We start from the raw sequence: 6005 nt of genomic DNA on the forward strand, positions 1-6005 counted from the left end.
GTAATAATAATAATAATAATAAGATCTTTATTTCAAGAGGGTTACACAGTTATGTTATAAGCTAATCTTGGCCTCAGACACAAAATTGTGACTACTAAAAAAACAAACACACAAACAAAAGCTGATCTTAAAATATCAAAGCACTTTAAAAATAATACAATATAGAACATTGTAAACAATGTAAACAGCAACAATTTTCCTTTTTATGATACTCTATTTAGAAGTCTTAAGGTTCTTCTTTTTTATTTTAAATAAGTTATCAGTGGTTTGATGATATAAATGTTTTGGTATCTTATGCCACAAGACAGACCCAGAAGATATGAATGAATCACTGAAAAATTCAGTTTTAATTTTTAGGATTCTCAAGTTTCCTTTGTCAGCATTTCTTAGTGAATAAGGTTAGTTTCTTGAAATATAGTTAAATTTTTCTGATATGTAACTTGATGCTTCCCATTGAGAGAGATATAGATTAATAGGTATTTGTGATATTTAATCCCTGTTTCTACTTTCATGATTCCTAATTGTTTGAACTAGGGTTCTGATGGAGAAAAGGTTCAGCATCTAGAATGAGGCGGGTTTATAGCCCGTTTTTTTTTTTTTTTGAGTTTAAGAATTTGTCAAGTCCTTCAGAGCCACAGCCACTCAATACAATAAATCAGTAGTCAATAAGTAGAAGAATGTACCCATTATAGAAATTTTCTTTTCTAGTTTCAATGTTCAGGTATTTCTTAATCTTTGCTAGGAGCTACAATCTTGATGAAATATTAGAGCATATAATATCAACATGACATTTCCAGCTTAGAGTATCATCAGTTTTTACACCAAGTAGTTTTTCACATGATGAAAGCTTTGAAGCTTTATCATTAACTAATAAGGAGGGTATATCAACATTTGACAGTCTTTGTCTTGTTCCAAAAATCATACACTTTGTTTTATTAGCATTACTAAACACACAGTTATTTCTACACCAGTTTTTAAATTTTTCTTAGATCATCTTACACATCCTGTTGTAACAAATTAATATTTTTCACAGATTTGTGTAAGGTTGTATCACCAGCATACATATCAACATTAGTATTATGCATGTCAAGAGGAAGGTCATTAATAGATATAACAAATAAAAGCGGCAAAATATGGAACCCTGAGGAACGCCAAAGCTAATAGCCTTTTTTAAGAAAATGTAATTAAAATATTTACTTGCTGCTTACTGTCCTTTAATATATATATAAGTAAGACTTGGTGAAAAAATATGATACGTTAATTGCGGCACCTTAGGCCCAATATTATTGTGTTCAGATGACTTAGTCGTATCTAACTTCAATAGTGCTTCAAAAATTTCATTACATTGTACTGGAAGTATCATAAACTGTTTATGATGATAGTTTCTAACCTTTTCCTGTAAGTTTTTTATTCTTTTATTTTATTCATGAACATATGAATAAAATCAAAGAACTACTGTACAGATTCCTTTGTAACTGATCCAGCAAAACAATTTTGATCTCCCAATGGTATAGGGAAATGATTTATTGAAAGGGAAATTATCCAGTTTGGGTCTGTAAACATTGTTTCGTATGCATATGCTTTTCTTCATCTCTATATCTCCAGCATATTGCGGTAGTTAAGCACAGATCACGAATAGCGAAATGTAAGGTAAAGGAAGAAACTATTACCTACCGTTCTTTTCCATCACACTCTGAATACTGTGTGCTGGACAGTCCTGCAATTTTAGCAGTCATCAAATTTACAGTATTTAACCCCGCCGAATATTTTGCACATCTTCCTAGTAAGGAATTTCTGGCCTCTGTATGTTTTTTTTTTCGTTTTCACTCTCAGTTTATTTTCATGTTACCGGAGTCTATAAAGGTAACTATTTTGTTGTGTACTTTTGTATTATGTAGTTTCCCACGTGGTATGAGGGTTTCCTCTTCGTTTATTGAAGAACCATGGATGGCTTTGAGCTGACACTCCCAGTCCATAGACTGCATGTAATTCTAGAGTTGTAGAGATGAATTTCTACTAGGTAAGGTAGAAACAGGAAAATGCTTACTAGTGGTAGTATTTCAATCATTCTGACGGACAGTTTTACGTCTATTTATCTCGATGTTCTATGTATATAACCCAAACTGACGCACTACTATGATGTCACGTGTATTTTGGGGCGATCTTTTTAAAATATACTTATATACTTGTAATGTTATTGGAAATCAGAATTTTGAATATAGTTTATAGTTTACACCAACACATTGAAATACATTTGATGTTGCTCCCTTCTATTGTTACAATTAACTGGCGCAGATTCAAGACAAAACGGTCCCGTGCAGGTCCGGGTGTTAAAAGAATAGGCCTGCAACAGCGCTAAGCTTGTCGTAAAAGGCCACTAAATAGTGCTCAGAACCCTAGCCGGGGGCTAGGGCGCTCTGCCCACAGAGCAACTGGGATGTGTGCCCCAGGTGGTGGAATGGGGTACCTCTGGCGTGTAACATGCTGGGGTTGTCAGGCTATAATACGGAAAACCTGACCGCAAACCATAGTGGTGCACCGTGTTGGGAAAGATGCCACGTTCCTCGCACGTTAAAGAACCCTACTGTGGTATTCTCTCGGGGTAGGAACCATAGGGCTCCGCCACAGGAGGCTAAATTGCCCGACCATACCCACCGCTCCCTATTTCCAGTGGCAATCAAGGTTTGTCGACCCTATTGTCCTTGTGTCCCATCCCTTTTTCATTTGATCATCATTTCATGTTCATTTTGTCATCAATTTCATGTTCATCGTCTGAATATAGCTGAAATATTGCTGCTCGGACGTTAAACCCGAAACAAACAAACAAACAAACATCAAGACAATCGATTGAAAGTGATTCAGTATATGAGTACTTTGATTAGTTTGAAAATGAAATATAAGATTATTAATCCAATTTAAGTGCAGTGCAGTGAGATTCATTATAGAAATTCAATTCAGTCATCTGTGTATGAATGAAACTATGTCCGTGGTATTGAAGATTAAACGATTAATATATATAGCATCTATATTTACATGAGTATGAGGAACTTTATTCAGCAGATACCGAGAAAGATCGTTAAAAAGGTACGGCTTTTGCCTTTAAAAAGCTAAATAAAAAAAATAATAAAAACAACCCATTTGTTACTTAATCACAAATATTCCGGGGAATCGTACGTCGAAAATATATGCAATTAAGCGTTTTATATTGAATGAGGTACATTTTTGTATATAAAAAAAAACAAAAACAAAAACAAAAACAAAACGAAAAACGGAAGTGTACGTGATCGCACTTTTTGGATAACATGACTGTGTTAATTTTCTTAATTTATCACCATGTATATCACAATAAGAAAACATCGAAATAACAAAAATCTGGGGTTTTGTAGTTACAATATATATAGAGAATGGATATGGTGAATATGGCAAAAAAAAAAAAACAACAACCCCATCGGAATGAAAATGTCAACTCAAGTCTTCAATGAACGACGAAGGAACCCTCAAAACAATATTTTACACAGATAAAGCAAAATATTTATTCCTATATACTCCAGCAACATAAAAGTAAACTGAAATTGAAATTATAAACGGAAGCTAGAAATTCCTGACGGGACAATCGTAAAAATTGCAGGGGGGTTAAAGTACTATAGCGTAATCACAACCCTATCTCTTTTAAATATGAGAACTATTGAAATAAATACAACACAATTAAACGCACATGAGTACCTTGTGAGAACTGACTATACGTTACACGAGTAGGTATGAGTCCCTTGTGAGAACACAAATGTAGAAACAAAGGACTACTAGCAGTCATAAGTGACATGTCAGCTACATAGGGCAAGCCGTTGTGGAATTGTTTCTAATTTATTGATTTCAATGAATATTTTTACAACATGTTAATAAATGATTTATTGATATCAATAAGTGGTTGAATTAGTAACATGTTGATAAATATTTATTGACGTATTGGTAAATCATTTATCAACATCAATAAAGTGAACGAATTATTAGCATGTTAATAAATATTAATTGATGTGTAATTAAATCTTGATCCAGTAGACTTGTGAGGCGGGTAATATCCAATATAACAGGCAATAATAAACCTATAGTTGACACCCTCTTTATCAACACGTTGATAATTTATCTATTTATTGATATCAATATATGATTTAATAACTTGTTAATAAATATTTATTCGCATGTGGGGTTGAGAACTACAGTATAAGTTTATACACTGAGGTAGATGTTAAGCTTGTAACGGATTAATCCCTCTAGTGGTAAATTGATTCATAATAAATGGGAGCTAGCAGTAAGATACCCGGATTTCATAAGTTGAAGTGCACGGTAGACCTACTGGTTATGACTACTTTATATTTTTTTATATTGTAAATCTGCTAAAAGCTTTCCTCGTATTCAAAGTTAAACAAATTTAATGTGGTTCGTTACCAAATTAAAAATATCGATTAAGTAAAACGTGTAGTTACTGTACACCAGAACGGTGTATCACGGCTATTTTGCACAGCACGGTGACCCTACTTGATCTGATGAAGGAGTTCAAGCTACACAGTGTCACCACGTGCTGTGTCTTGAGCGTCAGTGTTTTTCACGGGTCTGACTCTTCTTTTCACCACTTGTCGCTAATTAGTGATACTGCTACATCAACTAATGAAAATAGGCGTTACATCCGAGCTCATCCTATGGTAGTAAGGAACATGCATAAAAATCACGAAAAAAAACCTAGCTTGTGATAAGTTGATTAGCATGCTCAGTATACACTTCCGCGTGGTATGGCTTGGGTAGAATTTTCCTCGCGGAAGTGTATATTGAGCATGCTCTACGCGTGCTCATCGACTATATTGCACAAAATGGTCTATATAAATAAAAAAATCTTTCATGTTAAAAAAGAGATAAAATATTAACAACAAAGTCTTTCATAATAAAAAAAATGCATTGTGATAAAAAAAAAATCTTCCATATTAATGAAAAAAAATCTTACATATTTATAAAAGTTTCTTGCATTTCAATAAACAAAAATCTTGCATTTTGATAGAATATCTTGCATATTAATAAAAAATCTTGCTTTATAATAATAAAAAAATGTTTACTTATTAATGAAAAATTCAGTTTTTCTCCTTGTAACCAGAATGCCGAGTAATTCCGATTGCCATTTACGATGAATTCACGGGGGTGGGGTCACTCTTTATATAATGGTTGGTGAGAGTGGTCTGACAAGTGAGAGGTTTTTTTTTTTTTTATAGTTTTGTCTTAACATTTTTTTACTATTCCAACAAAGGGTATATTATTTTAACAGCACCTCTACAGGAGTATATAATTGAGTCTATAATAAGGTCGTACCTAATGAAATTACCAGAAAGCAATGGAAGGTCAACGAAGGTCTAAGACTGTCTTTGAGTTTTCAGCTTAATCTGTACTTTTGAATCCTTTGTAACATCATATTTTGTTCAAATTATAAATATTTTATACTGTGTCTCTTCAATTTTGTTAGTAACAGTTATTTGACGAGACAAAACGGGTGCTGTAAATTCAAAAAGGGGTATAGGATTTTGGAATATTGATCTACTATAGAACTAAAATTTATCTTAAAAATCATCTACGAAAGGGTTGGTGTTCAGGACTGCAATCGGAACACCCCAACAAAAAAATAGAGACCCCCCGCCCGACCCCGCGGGGGAATTTCATTGTCTGTGCTAAGTTTATTAAAAAGGATTTCACACAAGACTACTCTATAAATCCTTGGGCACAACGACTAGAAATGAAAAGTTGTAACAACGGAAAAATATGTGTATTAATTTCGAGATGCCAAAATTTGAATTTCCCGCGCTCAGAAACTGCAAAAAAAGGTTTGACTTTTCTAAACAATTGAATAATATTTTTTTAAAAGCAATAAATTCTTTCTCTTGTAGTTACAACTGGTAGAAGTCGAATAGTCTCCCGAAATTATATATATTTTTTATTTTTTATTTCCCAAACGAACCGGATGTTTTAGA

Source organism: Perna viridis, chromosome 7, assembly GCF_037379345.1.
Source record: "Perna viridis isolate PV_CMFRI_1.1 ecotype Kerala chromosome 7, ASM3737934v1, whole genome shotgun sequence".
Lineage (NCBI taxonomy): Eukaryota > Metazoa > Mollusca > Bivalvia > Mytilida > Mytilidae > Perna > Perna viridis.